Source organism: Equus caballus, unplaced genomic scaffold, assembly GCF_041296265.1.
Source record: "Equus caballus isolate H_3958 breed thoroughbred unplaced genomic scaffold, TB-T2T haplotype2-0000440, whole genome shotgun sequence".
NCBI lineage: Eukaryota > Metazoa > Chordata > Mammalia > Perissodactyla > Equidae > Equus > Equus caballus.
This window is the reverse complement of record NW_027222395.1, coordinates 1,493,376-1,513,080: the sequence shown is the minus strand read 5'-3', so window position 1 is coordinate 1,513,080 and position 19,705 is coordinate 1,493,376. Positions and strand designations below refer to the sequence as shown.

General features: G+C 50.8%; 2 long non-coding RNA genes across 3 annotated transcripts in view; both read left to right on the top strand.

Annotated features, from left to right (window-relative positions):
- The first annotated feature begins 1,259 nt into the window (after positions 1 to 1,259).
- On the top strand, positions 1,260 to 15,066 carry LOC138923073 (uncharacterized). 2 transcript variants are annotated; one of them, XR_011436193.1, is made up of 6 exons: positions 1,260 to 1,684; positions 2,218 to 2,306; positions 5,096 to 5,257; positions 5,392 to 6,231; positions 8,849 to 9,049; positions 9,299 to 15,066. It is a non-coding gene; the product is annotated as an uncharacterized lncRNA (long non-coding RNA). The 2 variants fall into 2 exon arrangements; XR_011436192.1 differs by lacking the exon at positions 5,392 to 6,231 and having other exon boundaries at positions 1,278 to 1,684.
- A 30-nt stretch (positions 15,067 to 15,096) lies between these two features.
- The window catches only part of LOC138923074 (uncharacterized), a 32,501-nt gene continuing 27,892 nt past the window's right edge, over positions 15,097 to 19,705 (top strand). Inside the window, exon 1 of the long non-coding RNA XR_011436194.1 lies at positions 15,097 to 19,705. This exon is cut by the window's right edge and continues 24,229 nt beyond it. This is a non-coding gene — a long non-coding RNA (uncharacterized lncRNA).

Genomic DNA, 19,705 nt, shown 5'->3' with positions numbered 1-19,705 from the left:
GCTGGGGAACAGCAGACACACATGCAAATCCCCCAAACCTGGCTGGTTTGAGAGAAAAAACTCCCAGGCAGAATAACAGCATTCAGGGTTACACTGCGTTTCCATAGTAATACCTTGGAAATAGTGCCGTAGCAGACCTCCTGCCTCCAAATAAGGCAACTGCACGTGCAGAAGACACGCTCGGCCCAGACCAGGGAATTTGATGGTGCTCCTGCTCCCTAGCCGTTCCCTCCCCTGTGACGTCTCCTCCCCCAAATAATGCTGGCCTTGGCCAAGCTTCACCTTTTCTGTTGGTAGCAAGAGCCATGTGATCACAGGGTGGGAAGAGCCCCCACTTCCCTGAGGGTCTGTTAGAGCCCGGGCGGTCTGGGGTCCCAGCCTCTTCCACTCAACCACTCCCAAGCCCCAGCAGAAGCCAACCAGGCAGAGTCTCTTTTCCTTTGCCCCTTGCTCCTCAGAGCATCACCTTGAGGCTGCTGGTTTCTGGAAGCTGTGAACTTTCATCAGGGCCACGCTGCTGTGAGTCAGTCTCATGGGGTGAGGTGGGGCCTTTCCAGAGGAGAGCTGCTGATCTCTGAGAAAGCCTCCCTTCCTCAGCCTGATGCCAGAGTCATTCTAGTGCACCAGAGGAAGCTGAGGGGGAAGCCTAAAGCCTTTGGGGCTCCTGTAAAGGCAAGAACCCAAGACCCCATACCTGGCCTCTGTCTCCATGGCCTGGGAGTTTCAGATCAAACCAATGGGGAGCTGCTACACCCCATTCCAGGCCAGAACCCTCCTTCTCATTGGGTTCCTGCTCAGTTTCTGTGCCCAGGAAGTAGAAAGAAAGGCTGTCGTTGAAACCCCTTCCAGAGAGGGGGCCTGCTTAGCACATGGAGGTGATGGAGGCCGCTTGGCCCAGGCCTGCCTTCCTACCCTATTTCCTCTTTCCTCTTGCTTTGAAAACCCTTTCTGAGTAGCCAGATAAATAGCACAGACTTCATTATAGCATTGACATCCCTGAGCAGTGCCGCTGTCCTGGCCACACAGGGACATAGAAAACCTGGTGCCTCCACTCCTTCCTTGTGCACAGGCACTCAGGGTCTCTGTCGGCATGAGCTCCAGCATCCCTCTCCGCCACAGTGGTGACAGTGTGTGGAGCGGTAGCAGTGCCATGTGGCCCTGGCCTGGCCTGAGGCATCTTACTTTCCACATACCTGCTTTGGAGAAGAGAAGCAACTTTCCCTAGAGACAAGGCTTCCTCCCATCACCCACCCAGCCCCTCTCCTGGAAGCCAGCATGGCTTTTCTGCTGCCAGACTGTCCTTCAGTCCCCGCTGACTTGATCAGGCTTTGGCTGCTGTTCATGGCCCCCATTCTCTGGGAAGAGTCCTCCAGAAGCAGGGAACGTGGGGAGGGATCTGGGGACGCAGCCAGCCCTGCACAGGTCGGGGGGCCCTGGGTGTGGGAAATGCATGCATTTCCCTTGCATTTCAGGCCTGGAATTTCCTCTGCCTCTTGCAAAAATTAAGCATAGATCTACCATATGATCCAACTATCCCACTGCTGGGTATTTATCCAAAGAACTTGAAAGCACAACGGCATAAAGATACATGCACTGTTATGTTCATTGCAGCATTATACACAATAGCCAAGACATGGAAGCAACCTAGGTGCCCATCAAGGGACAAATGGATAAAGAAGATGTGGTATGTATACACAATGGAATACTACTCAGCCATAAGAAATTATGAAATCCGGCCATTTGTGACAACATGGGTGGTCCTTGAGGGTATTATGCTGAGTGAAATTAGTCGGAGGGAGAAAGTCAAATACCGTATGATCTCACTCAGAAGATAAAAATAACGACAAACAAATACCTAGCAACAGAGATTGGATTGGTGGTTCCCAGAGGGGAATCAGGGCTGGAACAGGGCAAAAGGGGTGATTAGGTTCACACGTGAGGGGGTGGACTATAATTCGTTTTTGTGTGTTGAACATGATGCAGTCTACACAGAATTTGAAATATATCACGATGTACATCTGAAAGCTATATAATGTTATAATCCAATGTTACTGCAACTAAAATGATAAAAAATAAAAACATAAATTAAAATTTTTTTTTAAATAATGAAAATTTGCTACCAAAACAACACAGTAATGATTCATAGAGGCAACATATTAAGAGGATACCAAAAGTGCAAATGGAATATTTACCACATATATATTTTTTTATTCCCAGACTGTGCTTTGTGACCTGCCTTTGCCTGGAGGAGTCACGCCTTGCATGCTGATAACAATTCTGGGCACTGTGAAGCGCAGTGCAAACAGGTGAACAGCAAGATTAGCAAGTCTGTCGTATTTGCTGATTGGTTTAGAATTTTTAAAACTACACATTTAGAATCTTGGCTATACCACAGTACGGGATTATCCCATAAATCAATATGTATTCCCAATACGGGGACAACGTTTCCCTCACTGAATCTTAAACCAGAAGAATCAAGAATAAAACAGTCCTACTTTCTGAGGACAAAGAGGAAGAGCAGGAAACCCATTCTGTTGGTGTTTCCTGGCAGTGAAAGCCTTAGAGCTCAAGGAAACGTGGAGCTTTTGTAATATGATGCCTGGCCGTCTCTCCACCTCTGCGCCATACATTGTGTAAACAACCAAGCATGCACATTATGTCTACATGCCCATCAAAAACAAGGTGTGAAAACAAAAAGACCCCACTGGACATTGTTCCAAGTTGGTCTGAGCGCTTGAAAGTGATGCCACTCTGTCCTGATGTGCGTGCAAATCTCCCCGCAGTTGTGCAGGTCACAGTGCAGTCTCAGACCTTGCAAGCTCAGCTGCCATTTCCATCTTCATAGTGGGGGCAACAGCAGGGTCACAGATTTCTATGGTGTTAGCCTGGTCTACAGCTGACAAGTGGCAGGATGGAGAACCCCAGTTTTCTGAGCAGACTCTATATACTTAGAAGATTTGAACAGATCCCTCAAGTTACAAGACTTCCTCAAAATAAATCAACCTTTGCCCTTGGAACTGGTTTGACTGAGGTGAGCTAGGATGGGGTAAGATTGGAGCTAACAGGTAAATCCGTGCTGATCCATGGCTGCCCTGGGATGCCTGGGCCTGGTGATCACCACTGGTTATACCTACGTGTAAAACAAGAAGGCTAAGGATATCCTGAAGCTGTCCAGTACGCCCGTCCCTGAGGTCAGTGGTGCCACTAAAGCTACTGCAGCCATTAATTCATCTGTGTTTCTGGGTCTTATGACCAGGACACAAAAGGCACAAAGTCAAGCTATGCACACAGGTTTATTCAATAATTTGCAAACAGACTCCATGAGTGTCTGTCACCTTTTTCCTGGTGAATCAAAGGGAGCCACCTCCTCTGTTAGCAGGAGATAGACTCAGCTCTGATCTGATCATTTTACATCCAAATGGCCCACTCACTCCAACCTCCAGCCAGCTTCCTCTGGTTCCGCATGAAGGTCACCACCCTAAGCCAACTGCTACTTCCACACAGCCTGTACAGCTTCTGATGGCACAGTTCTTCCCTGCACAATAAAGCTTGCCTCACAGCAAAGTACAAAACATATATATCCTCTGCCTATGTCCTCGTCCATCTTTCCTCCCAACATAAGGTAGGACCCAGCACACCTTACCCTGTGCACACAGCACTCATGATTTGTTAATATCTGCTCTCCTCCCTGTACGACCCCTCTCATGCAGGACCACACTGATATACATATCTTTGCTTTATTTAGGGTTATTGCACTGGAAACTTTAGCTCCAGGAACACTAGAAATGCAGACTGACACTGCGGCCACTCAGAACTAATTCTGGTTGAAGTGGTTAAGGTGGTCTAAACTGAAAAAATTATTGCTTGGTCCTGCAAATTCTATGTGAGGAATTACAAGAAAAAAAGAACACTGAAGGCAGTAGAGATGACAGTATCTTGCTTTTCACTGCAGAGGAAATATAGGCATTGGATTTTCAGTCAAATACAAATTCTATTGCCATTGGCTATCTTGGTCTTTTCCCTGTGAATTTAATCATTGGAAGACACAGTGTGGTGTATGTGTTCATTACTGGGTGAATCAAAACATACAGAGAATCATTGTTAAAAGGTCTAGAGTGCAGACGTTGCTTTAAAACCAGAGCACATGCTGATTCTGTCAGTGCTCTATGGGGTTCGCTGAGACACTGAGGGAAAGAGTTAGTGATTCGACAGCCAGGACTTGTGTTTGCCTTGACATCCAAGTGCAGGAACTTGGGTCAAAAAGCCAAGCAGCACTTTCGTGGGGTTGGCCCCGTGGCCGAGGGGTTAGGTTCTCGTGCTCCGCTGCATGCGACCCAGTGTTTCGTTGGAGCAAGTTCTGGGCGCGGACATGGCACTGCTCATTGAGCCACGCTGGGGCAGTGTCCCACATGCCACAACTGGAGGGACCCACGGCTAAGAGTATACAGCTATGTACCGGGGGGCTTTGGGGAGAAAAAGGAAAAAATAAAATCTTTGAAAAAAAAAAAAAAAAGCCAAGCAGCACTTTCATTAGTTCCACTTGACATCATGGAATGTTTACCACATTTATTGTCACGACTTTACAACTTAGCATCGGAATACTGAACTTTAACGATGTTGTCTAGCTCTTGCTGTGTCAGGACTTGGCTTTTGGTTAACTATGAGGAAGCCAAGTATTTGAAAGCTCTTATTTGCCATTAGTAGGGATTAAAAGCAGGCTGGCAGGGCAGGAAGGAGGTAACCGTTATTCTCTGCAAAGTAAAGCATAAAGTGCCCTCAAAGTGGCCCGAAAACCTCTGTGAGAAAACCTTGAAGACCTTTCATGGGTAGAGGTGGTAAAGAGGGAATGACAGCTGACTAGAATGACGTGACCAAGACAACGAGGCAAAAAACTCAGCACGTTGTCTTGCTTCCTGTCAGATGCTCATGTATTACATCCAGTCCTTGGCCCAGGGTACCGTCAGTGTGATTTCTGTTTAGAAAATTGTCAGGTATTTATACAATGATTTGCTCTTTAGAAAATTGCATGTTCTTCACTTGATACAAATGCACAGCTTGAATCATTTTACTAACTCTGGTCTTTGGTTTAAAACAGGCTTGCTTGAGATTTCAAGAGAGGGCATGAGTTCGCCTTCCACTGTAACCCGCGCTTCAGTGAGAACAACAGGGGAGCCATTGTTTGCATTACAAAGCTGGATAATATCTGGGGAAAGGAAGACAGACAGGCAGATTTCCCCTTTGAAAGTGGTAAACCAAAGTAAGTTATTGCTACTATGAGATATTGAAAATGTCTGTTGCTCATGGGACTCGCTCTAAACCACAATGCCCTTGAAATGAATTTTCATCAGCTCTCCTGAGACACCTAACTAGGACATCTCCTCCCCATCCCAGGGGACCAGGCACTGCAGGCTGGAACAGGGCAGGAGCGCTGACCACAGGACCTTGGCACATGTCAGGATTTGGAGATGGCTCTTTAAGGAGGTGAAATGAGGTCCTGATGCAACGGGACTGGGGTCCTTATGAGAAGAGGAGACACAGATGCAGAGGAGCAGCCCCGTGAGGACGGAGGCAGAGACGGGAGGGAGGCGGCCACCAGCCCAGGGACCCTGGAGCCCCAGACACTGGAAGAGGCCGGAGGGACCCTCCCGTGGAGCCTCCGGAGGGAGCACAGCCCTGCAACCCTTGACCTCAGACTCTGGGCTCCAGGATGGGGTAGGACGGATCCCTGGGGTTCAAACCCCTGAACGGTCCTTCACCTGGAACTCTCCGGACCTGCACTCTGCCTCACCCATCCAATCCCGTTTTGCATACTTGGCCACCCCTCAGCCTGATTCCCAGCCCCCGAGCGGCCCAGGCAGCCCCGACAGGGTGTGCCGACGACCTGGGTGGGGGGACCGGAGGCAACTGCCCCCCACTAACGATTCCCCTAAACCCCATCTTCCCTCCGGCATCTGATACGCAGACGCCCTCGGCTCACGCCCCATTCCTTTATATCCAGGCCGATGACACCCGGCTCCCCCCCAGGGCTCCCCGGCCGAGCGCTCGGTGTCCGGGGCTGATTACCGCCCAGCTTGCTGCGTGAAAGATGTGAGTCCTGACTCGGTTGGGGGCCAAGCGGCCCCAATTAACACAGCAGTGGCTTTCATGTTCACCTCAATTAAGCCGGCTGCCGTTTCCTGAGTCGTTTCCGGGGCAGCCACACATCAAAGGGCCTCGCGGGCCACGCAGCAGGTGACGCTCATTTGCACACTGACCCAGGCAGGCGGGGGCGGGGGGTGCTCTGCGAGGGACCAGGAGCTGGTTGGGGTGAAGTGTCATGGGTCGGGTCCTCCAGGGAGGGTCCCTCCTGCCTCTTCTGCTTATCAAACCATGTGAGGCAGCATCTTGCATACAAAATGCAGGAAAACGGGCATGGATGTGAGTTCAGGGCCACTCTTCCTCAGAAAAAACTGATCTCTGATTCAAAGGATGACTCGGGTCTTGAGTCAGAGGCCGCTTCCCCCTTTGATGAGCCTGGTGGTGGGGAGGTCACAGGGCATGGTGGGCACTGCCTCCTTCCACCTCTGAGGTCCGACCAACGTCCTTCAGAAGCGCAGGACCTGACTGACCCAAATCACCCATCACAAACCGACTCCCAGACAGCATTGCCTCCCAACCTCAAAACCACCATCAAAAGGGCCCAGTCGGTCCCCACATTTGCTTGTCTCCTTCCCCGTGCAAAAACCGACGCTCCATCCTCGGTGCCGAAAGCACGAAAACAGATGCCTGCATCCTGGGACGGTGATCTAGCCGCTGTTTGCAGGAGGAATAAATGAGACCGAAAACGAATGGGCAAAATACGGTCCATCTGTGCAGTGGAATATTATGCAGCCATGAAAAAGGAGCCCATGTCCAAATCTGCTTCCTTTTCATGGCTGCGTAATATTCCCTCCACAACGGCCTGTGTGCTGTTCCTCCATTTATGCAGCTGTGGACACTTGTGGCGTTCGATGCATCTGATTTTTATAAGTCGGTCTATTAACCTGAGCCGCTTCCTGTCCATTTTCCTTTCTCCAGGGGCTCAGTATTTATTCCCAGGCCATGTGACCCTGGGGCATCATGTCCCTGGGCAGCATTGACAGCTGTCGACCCTGCAGAGAGGCCCCCCTGTCCTGCTGTTTGCACAAGACCCCACCCACCTCGCCCCCATCTCCACGTGGAGCTGGCCTGTCAGATGCAGCAGGAGATGCAAAAAAAATCCGGCACAAAGTGGATTTTTCATTTCTCAGGAATACTTGGGAAATGACTAGAAGGAAACACTAACAAAAATTAGCAAGAGTGACAAGGCAATGGTAATGAGCACGCTGTCTTTCAAAAGAAGAAATCATTCAAAATATTTCTTTATCAGAGTCGCAAACACAATCATGTCCTCTGGTACAGTAAAACCACTTTAAAGGTATATTCCAGCACCCTGCTACATTCCATCCCATTTCCCGTATATATTCTCTATCAGTGCACATCACACTGTATATACATATTCCAGCACCCTGCTCCATTCCATCCCATTTCCTGCATCTATTCTCTATCAGTGCACATCACACTTTATGTTTACTCATGAGATCTAAACTTCGTGTACAAAATACTCATCACCCTGAATAAGAGAGAGTGCAAGATGGCACAATCAAGCACACAGACTCAGCACGCTCTTCACAGTCTACTTTCCTTCAGAAGATGGGCAAGTTCCTTTCCCTCCAGCTCTCGTTTTTCTCCTCTGCCAATATTTATTCATCCACTAGATCCTAGTTACTGTCCAAAAAAATTTATCAGCAGTTCTCTATATTTTAGATACCAGACTTCCCTCTGACATACTAATGGCAAGCATTACCCCATTCCATTGACTTTCTTTTTATCTTTGTTTTCTTTGATGTAAATGTTTCTTATTTCCATATATATAGGATTTGAATTTTTCTATTTTGCCACCAATAATTTCCTTTCATGTTTCTATAATTTCTAATTTACTCAGTAACTCCCCTGTCTCAGATTGTATCCTAAGAAATTATCAGAAACTTGGACACACTGAAACGGATCACACTTATGTGGAGATGGCAGTGGTGGGGAAGGACAGAAAGGGGTGGAAATGTATAAATTTTGCATTGTTTGACAGGCATCTTTACTTCTTTCAGTTTTTAATAGAGTGCCATTCCTGTCTTCCATTGTAAAGACCAGGGAAATAAAAATCTAATGTTGAGACATAAAAGAGAAGCTTGAACAAAAGTTGACCTTTTAAAAGATGTTAATTGAAGGATTACGTATAATAGGAAAATTAGAAATAGCTTAAATAGCTAATACGAAGAGAGTGATTGATTTGTAATATATAGCATATGTAAAACATAAAACATATACAGCAATTAATTAAAACATTTTCTTTTAAAGAAAGATGTGGGTTTTTAATAACTGAAAATTTAACATTTAATTAGATCATCAGGGACATAATTAGATTGAGCTATTTGCAGGAATTTTTAAACTATATTTTTTGCATAAAAACTATTATTACACTGCTGGTGAAAATTAAAACACAAGAAAGGTTCACGCGATCTTGCCAGATCACCCAGCTAATCCCAGGCTTTGTCAATATGTGTGTGTGACTTGTAAATAATTGCAGTCTGTCAACTCTGTATTTATACATTTTCAGAGATGATTTTGGAGATGTGTGTTTAAATTTTACAGAGATTTTTTAACAGTGTTTTTAATCATGTTTTATGAGTTCTAAAGCAGCATAAAAGAAAAATATTTGTCACCTTATATAAAACATCTACATAATAAAAATGCCAATTAACATATTTATTGTATTTCTGCTATGTTTTCTCAGACAGTTTCTGAGGGAAGAATCATCAACAGCTTTTAATTATTGCTGGAAGAAAGCAGCAATAAGTGGATGAGAAAAGAAAAGTTTGAGTGAGTTCTACTTTCTTTAAGTCTCCAAATGGACACTTAAGGGGGAAAATGCTGATCCAAAGCAATGGCTGACAGTGTTCCGGATTAAATGAGAGCCTATTCATCCTCTAAACATGTAAGACTGATTGGGAAAATCTCTATATTTGTTTTCTAGAAAGACTCCACAGTTTATACTTGTGGCCAACTAATGTTAAATTTTGTAATTCTTACTAATTTTTTATAGCAATACCTCTTGCTCTTGATGTCTCAATACTTTAACTAAAAATGCTCATAATTTCTAATGGTAGATCCAAGGATATTGTTATTGTTGTTGTCATTATTAGTATTTTAAAGTACCATTTATTGAAAATCTACTATTTGCCAGGTACTGTAATATAATTTATCTTAAATCTCCATGGAGAAGAGACTGTTATCAAACTGAGGTTTACGAAGGATTACGTCTCTTGCCCAAGGCCATATATGGCCTTCAACCTTTGGATTTCAAACAGTGGCAGGGTAGAGATTAAAACCCAAGTCAAAGCCCACACTCTTTGCCACTACCCTGTACACATCTTGGGCCGCTGCTAGACACACCAGAACCACCTGTTGGATATGCCAGAAACATCTGCCGGATACGCTGAAACCACCTGCCAAATATGCCAGAATCAGGTCCCGGACATGGTGGAAACACCTGCCAGACATGTCCAAATCACCTGTCAGATACGCCAAAACCATGTGCCACACATGCCGGAACCACCTCGTGGATACATCTGCTGGATACTCCAGAAACAGGAAAACCACAGGACGGAACCAGGTGCCAGACAAGCGTTAGGCCCCTTCCAGACTAGCCTGAACCACTTGCTGGACCAGCCTGAATCACTTTATGGACATTCCAGAACCACATGCCCAGCATGCTAAAACCGAGTGACTGACACGCCACAACCACCTGCTGAGCACACCTGAACTGGTCACTGTGAAACCACCTGCCGGATACACCAGAACCAGGTGCCGGACATGCCAGAACCACCTGCCAGATACACCAGACACAGGTGTCGCACATGCTGAAACCAGGTTCCCAACATGACTGAACCACCTGCCAGACACGTTGGAGCCACCTGCCGGATATGCCAAAAACAGCTGTTGCACATGCTGGAACCAGGTGCTGGACACACCTGAACCACCTGCTGGACAAGCTTCAACCACCTGCTAGACACAAGGGACCCACTTGCCGGACATGCTGTCATCACCTTCAGGAAACGCCAGAACCATCAAGTGAGCATGCCAGAAGCACCAGCCGAACATGCCAGAGCCAGGTGCTTGACACGCCATATCTGCCTGCCAGACACACTGAAATCACCTGCCAGATATGCCAGAACCAGGTCCCGGATACGCCAGAACCAACTTCCAGGCAAGCCAGAAAAATCTGCCGGACACGCCAGAACCACCCCTCAGACTGGCCAAAAACACGAAAGTGAAATGACGGGATCATGTCCTGGACATGTTGTAGCCACATGTCAGACACGCTGGAATCAACCGCTGGACATGCTGGAACCAACTGCTGGACACCCCGGAAGCACCTACCGCACATGTCAGAACCACCTTCTGGACATACTGGAAACTCATGCCAGACAACAGGAACCCCCTGCCTGACAAGCTGGAACCACCTGAATGACATGCCAGTACCACTGCTCGGACATGCCAAAACCAGCTGCAAGACAAAACTGAAACACCTGCCAGACAAGACTGAACCACCTGCTGGATACACCTGAACCACTTGACAGACACTCCAGAACCGCATTCCCAGCATGATGGAACCACATGTCCGATATGCCAGAAGCAGGTTCCAGAGGTGCCGAAACCACCTTCAGGACAGGCCTGAACCACCTGCTGGACCTGCCTGAACCACCTGACCGACATGCTTCAACCACCTGCTTGACTCCCCGGAACCACCTGCTGGACACCTGTTGGATATGCCAGAACCAGGTGCTGCATACACTGAAACCACCTGCCAAATGCCCAAGAACCAGGTGCCAGACATGGCGGAACCAACTGCCAGACATGTCCAAATCACCTGTCAGATATGCCAAAACCATGTGCCGGTCACACCAAAAGCACCTCTCGGACACGCCAGAACGAACTGCCAGATACGCCAGAAACAGGTACAGCTAGGGTGGAACCAGGTGCCAGATAAGCCCGAAGCAGCTGCTGGACTAGCCTGAACCACATCCTGGATGAGCCGGAACCACCTGCTGGACCATCCTGAACCACTTTACGGACATTCTGGAACCACATGCCAGGCACGCTGTAACCAGCTGCCCAACACGTAAGAACCACCTGCTGAACACGCCTGAACCACCTGCCCGACACGTGGGAACCACCTGCCGGATACACCAGAAACAGGTGTCACACATGCCGAAACAAGGTGCCAGACATGACTGAACCACCTGCCAGACATGCTGGAGCCACTTGCTGGATATGCTAAAAACATGTGTTGCACACCCCGGAACCAGGTGCTGAACACGACTGAACCACCTGCCGGACAAGCCTCAACCACCTGCTGGAAGTGACTGAACCACTTGCAGGACATGCCATCACCAACTTCAGGACACACCAGATCCATCTGGTGGACACGCCAGAAGCACCAGCCGAACATGCCGGAGCCAGGTGCTGGACACACCAGAACTGCCTGCTGGACACACCAAAATCACCTGCCTGATATGCCAGAACCGACAACGAGAGAGGCCGGAAAAACCTGCCGGTCACATCGGAACTACCAGTCAGATACGCCGAAACCACCACCCCAATTTGACTGGATCAGGTCCTGGACATGTCGTAGCCAGCTGCTGGACACATTGCAATCACCTGCCAGACATGGGGGAACCAACTACCGGACACCCCAGAAGCACCCACTGGACACGTCAGAACCACCTTCTGGACATACTGGAAACTCATGCCAGACAACAGGAACCCCCTGCCTGACATGTTGGAACCACCTGAATGACACACCGGTACCACTGGCCGGACATGCTGGAACCACGTGCCAGACCAAATTGAACCACCTGCCAGACAAGACTGAACCACCTGACAGATACCCCTGAACCACTTGACAGACACTCCAGAAACACATGCCGAGCAGGCCAGAACCACCTGTCAGGTATGCCAGAACCAGGTGCCGGACACGCCAGAACCACCTTCCAGAAATACCTGAACCACCTGCCAGATATGCTGAAATCACCTGCCAGATACCCTAGAACCAGGCCCCTTATATGCCGGAACAACCAGCCAGACATGCCAGAATCACCCACCAGAAACAGTGGAACCACCACACAGATATATCAGAACCACCCACCAGACCCGCCAGAAACACACCCCAGACACGCCGGAACCACCTGGAACCACCCACTGGACACACTGGAACCACTACTCAGACATGCTGGAACCACCAACCAGACACACCGAACCAACTTCCGGACACAGCAGAAGCACCCACCAGACACCCCAGAACCATCTTCCAAACGTACCAGAACCACATACCAGACACACCAGAACCACCTGTTGGATATGCCAGAACCAGGTGCCGGATACACTGAAACCACCTGCCAAATAAGTCAGAACCAGGAGCCGGACACGACAAAAACACCTGCCAGACAAGCTGGAACCACCTGCCTAACATGCCAGAACAAACTGCCGGACATGCCGAAATCACCTTCCGGACACGCCAGAAAGAGTTCCTGGATATGCCAGAACCAATTTCCATAAAATGCTAGAACAACCTGCTGGACATGCTAGAATCAACCACCGGACACATTGGAACCACCTTCCTGACATACCAGAAACTCATGCCAGACACACAGGAACCCCCTGCCTGTCATGCCAGAACCACCTGAATGACATGCCAGTACCATCGGCCAGACATGCCATAACCACCTGCCAGAGAAAACTGAACCACCTGCCAGAAAAGACTGAGCCACCTGCTGGACATGCCTGAACCACTTGACGGACATTCCAGAACCACATGCCAGATACGCTGGAACCACCTGCAGTACAGGCCTCAACCACCTACTGGACATGCCTGAACCACCTGGTGGACACACCGCAACCACTTTCCGGATGCGCCGGAACCATCTGGTGGACATGCTGGAACCACCTGAATAACATGCTGGAACCACCTGACTAACATGCCGGAACCACGTGCCAGACACGCCAGCACCACCTGCTGGAAACCCCGGAACCACAGCCCAGACATACTGGAAGGACATGCTGGACATGCAGGAACCAATTGCTGCACACACCTGGACCACTTGCTGGACACCACCAAAGCACATCCTGGAGAGGCCTGAATCCGCTGCTGGACACGCCCAAACCACCATTCGGACACTTCAGGACCATGTTTCAGAAATGCCTGTACCACAGGACGGCCATGTCTGGACCATGTGCCAGATGCATCTGGACCAGCTGACAGACATGCCTGAACAACCAGCTGGACACCCCGGAACTACCTGCCAGGCATACCGGAGCCATCCACTGGAAACGCCTGAATCACCTGCCTGATATGTTGGAACCAACTGCCGGAAATGTTGGAAACAACACCCGGACAATCTGCAACCACCCATTGGAGACACTAGAATCAGATCCTGGACACACCAGAAGCACCTGCCGGACACTCTGGAACCACCTTCTGGAACCACTGGAATCACCCACTGGATACGAAGGAACCACCTTCCAGACACACCAGAACCACTTGTCAGATTCGGCGGAACCAGGTGCTGGACATGATGAAACCACCTGTCGGATATGCCAGAACCAGGTGCCAGACACGAGAGACCCACCTGCTGGACAAGCCGGAACCACCTGCCTGACATGCTGGAACAACCTGCCGGACACGCCAAAATCATCTGCCTCATACACCGGAACCAGGTCCTGGAAAAACCTGCCAGACACACCGAAACCACCACCTGCACACTCCGAAACCACCAACCCGATTCTGGCAGTTCCTGCAGGTGGTTCCAGAGTGTCTGGCAGGTGCTTTTGGTGTGCTGGGACCTGATTCTGCCATCTCCGGTGGGTGGTTCCAGAGTGTCCTTGTGGTGGTGTCCAGCAGTTGGTTCCAGCGCGTCAAGCAGGTGGTACAGGCGTTTCTGGGAGGTGCTTTGTGGGTGTCTGGCGAGTGGTCCGGGTGTGTCTGGCAAGTGGTTCCAGCATGTCCGGCGTGTCCTTCCAGTATGTCTGGCCTGTAATTCCTCATGTCCAGCCAGTGGTTCTGGCGTGTCCGTCACTTGGTTCTGGCATGTTTGGCAGGTGGTTCTGGCAAGTCCACCAGATGGTTCTGGCTCATCCTGAAGGTGGTTATAGCATATCTGGCAGGTGGTTCAATCATGTCCAGCAGGTGGTTCAGTCTTGTTCAGCAGGTGGTTCAGTCATGTCCAGCACCTGCTTCTGGCATGTGAGAAAGCTGTTTCTAGCATATCCAGCAGGTGGCTCCAGTGAGTCCGGCAGGTGGTTCAGTTGTGTCCAGCACCTTGTTTCTGTGCGTGCGACACCTGTTTCTGGCATATCAGGCAGGTATTTCTGGCATGTCCAGCAGGTTTTTCACTCAAGTCTGGCAGTTGGTTCAGGCGTGTCCAGCAGGTGGTTCTGGCGTGTTGGGCACCTGGTTCCAGCATGCCCGGCATGTGATTTGGGAATGTCTGTAATGTGGTCCTGGCTGGTCCAGCAGTGGTTCAGACTAGTATGGCAGCTGCTTCAGGCTTGTCTGGCACCTGGTTCTGGCCTGTCCTGGACCTGTTTCTGGTATATCTGGCAGATGGTGCCGGTGTGTCTAAGAGGTGGTTCCGGTGTGTCTGGCAGATGGTTTTGGTGTACTCAGCAGGTGATTTGGAAGTGGCCGGCAGGTGTTTCCTCCATGTCTGGCAACTGGTTCTGGCGCATTTGGTAGGTGGTTTCAGTGTATCCGGCACCTGGTTGCCCCATATGCAAAAGTTGGTTCCAGCATGTCTGGCAGGTGGTTCCGGGGTGTCAGACCAGAGATTCCACCATGTTTTGCAGATGGATCAGTGCTGTCCAGCAGGTGGATCAGTCGTTCTGGCAGTGGGTTGCAGCATATCTGGCGGTGGTTGTGGCGTGTCCAGAAGGTGGTTCTGTCGTGTCCAGCAGGTGGTTCTGGTGAGTCAAGCAGGTGGTTATGGCATGTTTGGCAGGTGGTTCAGGCGTGTCTGTCAGCTGGTCCAGGTGCATCTGGCACATGGTCCAGGCATGGCCGTCCCGTGGTCCAGGCATTTCTGAAACATGGTTCTGACATGTCCGAAAGATGGTTTGGGCGTGTCTGGCATCTGATTCAGTCCTCTCCGAGAGGTGCTTTAGGGGTGTCCCACAGGTGGTCCTGGTGTTTCCGGCCAGTGGTTCAGCATGTCTGGCACGTCATTCGAGTATGTCTGGTCTCAGGTTCTGGTTTGAATAGCAGGCAGATCCAGCGTGTCTGGCACCTGGCTCCGGCATGCTTGGCAGGTGGTTCTGGCGTGTCCTGCACATGGTTTTGGTGTATCTGACAGGTGATTTGGACATGTCTGGCAGGTGTTTCTGCCATGTCTGGCACCTGATTCTGGTGATTTTGGCAGGTGGTTTCAGTGTATTTGGCACCTCGTTCCGGCATATCCAACAGGTGGTTCCGGTGTGTCAGGCAGGTGGTTCAGGTGTTTCTGGCATGTGATTCTGGTACGTCTGTAAGGTGGTTCTGGGGTGTCCAGTGGGTGCATCCAGAGTGTCTGGCAGTTGGTTCCGGCATGTCTGGAGGGTGGTTCTGGATGTCTGAGTGGTGGTTCCAGTGTGTCCGGTGGGTAGTTCTGGCATGTCTGCTGGGTTGTTCTGGCGTAAAAGAGGCCAGGTTCTGGCGTATCTGGCAGGTGATTTTGGCGTGTCCAGCAGGTTGTTCCGGCGAGTCAAGCAGATGATTGCGGTGTGTCCCAGTAGGTTGTTCAGGCATGTGCAAAAGGTGGTTCAGGTCTGTCCTGAAGGTGGTTTCTGCACGTCTGGCACCTGGTTCTGGCATATCTGACATGTGGTTCCAGCGTGCCCGGCATGTGGTTCCAGATGTCTGTAAAGTGGTTCAGTAATATCCGACTGGTTGTTCAGCTTTCTCTGGCTTGTGGTTCCGGCATGTCCTGCCAGTGGTACTGGTGTGTCATTCAGGTGGTTCCAGCATGTCTGGCAGGGGTTTCCTGAGTGTCTGGTATGAGTTTCCAGTGTGTCTGGAAGGTGGTTCTGATGTGTCAGGAGGGTGCTTCTGGGGTGGTTGGCAGTTGGTGCCCGCATGTCCAGTGAGTGATTCCAGCGTGTGCAGCAGGTGGGTACAGCGTGTCCAGGACCTGATTCTGTCATGTCGGATGGTGGCTTTGGCATCTTTGGGTGGTGGTTCCGGTGTGTCCAGCAGGTGATTTCAGCATGTACGGTAGGTTTTTCCACCCTGTGTGGAAGTTGGTTCTGGTGTATTCAGGACTTGGTTTTGGGGTATCCAGAAGTTGATTTTGGCATGTCTGGCAGGCTATTCTGGTGTGTCTGGCACATGGCTCTGGCTTGTCTGGCAGGTGGTTCTGGCATGTCCACCACCTGGTTCTTGTGTATCCGGTGGGTGGTTTCATGGTGTCCAGCACCTGGTTCTGCTGTATCTGACAGGAGGTTCCGGCGTGACTGTCAGCTGTTTCCAGGGTCTTAGGCAGGTGGTTCTGGTGTGTCTGGCTGGTGGTTCAGCTGTGTTTGGCAGGTGGATCAGTGTTGTCCAGCAGGTGGATCAGTCATGTCTTGTGGTTGGTTTCAGCATATCTGGGGGTGGTTCCAGCGTTTTCAGAAGGTGGTTCTGGCATGTCGAGAAGGTGGCTCCATCGTGTCTGGCAGGGGCCCAATAACCTGCATCCCTTGGCAGACAGTCCAGAACCACCTGCCAGGCACACCAGCACCACCTGCCAGCTAAGCCAGCACCAGGTTCCAGACACGACTAAACCACCTGCCGGACAACTTGAACCACCTGCTGGAGAGGTCTGAGCCACCTGCCAGACATGCCAGAACCATGTCCTGGGCACGCCGGAACCACCTGCTGAACAGGAAGGGAAAAGCTGACAGACAGCCCTGATCCACCCAACGGACATGCCATAACCACAGTCCAGACATGACAGCATCACATTCTGGACATGCCAGAACCACTCCTCAGACACACCAGAACCACCCACCAGACATGACAGAACCACCTTCCAGACATGCCGGAACCACCTGACTGACACACTGGAGCCACCTTACTGACAGGCAGGCATCACCCAACGGACATGCCGGAACCACCTGAGGGACACGCTGGCACCACCTGCTGGTTACACCAGAATGAGGTGGCAGGAATGCCAGAACCAGCTGCCACTCAAGCCTGAAAAATCTGTCAGACCAGCCTGAACCACCTGCTGGACATGCCTCAATCACCAGACAGACACACTTCATCCACCCGATAGACATGCCAGAACCAACTGCAGGACCCACCGGAACCACCTGCCGGACACACAGGAACCAAATTCCAGTCACATGGGAACCACCTGTCGGATACACTGAAACCAGGTGCCTGGTTCACTGAAACAACAAACTGGATACGCCGGAACCAGGTGCCAGACATGCTGAAACCAGGTACCAAATATGCTAAACCCACCTTCTGAATATGCCAAAACCAGGTGCTGGACACTCCCAAACCACCTGCTGGACACAGCCAGACCACCTTTCGGACATGTCAGAACCACATTTCAGAAACACCTGGACCACGGGATGGCCATGTCTGGAACACGTGCCAGGTGCACCTGGCCTACCTGACGGACATGCCTCAACAACCTGCTGGACACGCCCGAACTATCTGCCGGACATAGTGAAATGACCCACTGGAAATGCCAGAACTGCCCAGCAGACATGACAGAACCACCCTCCGGTCTTGCCCCAGCCACATGCTGGACACTCTGGAACCACCAGCCAGACAAGATGGAACCTCCTGCTGGATATGCCTTAACCGCTGGAGGGACAATCTGGAACCACCTGCCTGGCACGCAGGATCCACCTGCCAGATATGCCAGAACCAGGTGCTGGACTCGCCGGAACCACCCGCTGGACTGGAGGGAACCACCACCCGGACATGCCGGAACCACCTGCTGGACAACCCTTAACCACCAGCCAGACATGCTGGAACCACAGACCAGATATGCAGGAAGGTCATACTAGACACAGCAGAGCCACCTGCCATACCTACCTGGACCACCTGCCACACACGCCTGAAGAACCTACTAAACACTTCCGAACTGCCTCCAGACAAACCCAAAACACCATTCTGACATGTCAGAAACACGTTTCAGAAATGCCTGGACCACGGGACTGCCACGCCTGTAGCAGGTGCCAGAAGCACCAGCATCACCTGACGGGCATGCCTGAACAATCTGCCAGACATGCCAGAACCACCTGATGGACATGCGAGAACCACTTCCCTGAGATGATAGAACCACTTCCCTGAGATGATGGAACCACTTTTCTGACAAGCAGGAACCATGCCCCGGACACACAGTAACCACATGCAGGACATAATGATCCACCAGCTGGACACAACTGATCCACCCACCAAACGCAGCTGAATCACCCACGGGACACACCAGAATCACCTGCCAGACATGATGGAACCACCTTCCGGACATGCTGGAACCACTCATTGGACACACCGGAACTACCCACTGGACATGATGGAATCACCTTCTGGGCATGCCAGAACCACCTGACTGACATGCAGGAACTAACTGACTGAGACACCAGAATCACCCGCCAGTCATGCCAGAAACTCCTGCGGGACACACCACAACCCCCTGCCAGTTACAGCAGAACCAGCTGGCAGAAACACCAGAACTGGCAGATGGACAAGCCTGAACAACCTGCCGGAGCAGCCCAAATCACCCACTGGACATGACTGAACCACCTGCCAGACACGCCAGAACCACATGCTTCACTCGCCAGAACAACTTACTGGAAGTGCTGAAATCACCTGATGGATACTCCAGAACCAGGCCACTTATATGCAGGAACCACATGCAGGACAAGCTGGAATGACCCGACGGGCAGCCTGAACCACAACTCAGACACACCGGAACCACCCACCAGACACATCAGAGTCAGGCCCGGGACACAGCACAACCAACTGCAGGACATGTAGGAATCACCTGTAGGACACACCGGAACCACCTTAAGAAAATACTGGAACCACGTGCCAGACACACAGGAACAACGTGCCAGACACCATGGAACCAACTGTCAGATACGCTGGAACCAGGCACCTGATATGCTGAAACCACCTGCTGAATACACCAGGACCATGTGCCGGACACGCCGGAAGCATGTGATGGATACAACAGAAACAGGTCCAGCACAGGCCAGAACCAGGTGCAGGACATGCCTGAAACACCTGCTGGACACACCTGAACCACCTGCTAGACCAGCCTAAACCACTTTACGGACAATCCGGAACCACATGCTGGGCACACCAGAACCAGGTGCCCAACACACCAGAACCACCTGCTGGACACACCTGAACCACCGGCCAGTCTTGTAAGAACCACCTGACAGATGCACCAGAACCACCTGCCAGATACGCCAGAAACAGGTGTCGCACATGCCAAAACCAGGTGCCAGACATGATTAAACCACTTGCAAGACACGCCAGAACCAGGTGCCCCACACGACTGAATCACCTGAGGGACAAGACTGAACCATCTGCCAGAGAGGCCTGAACCACCTGCCA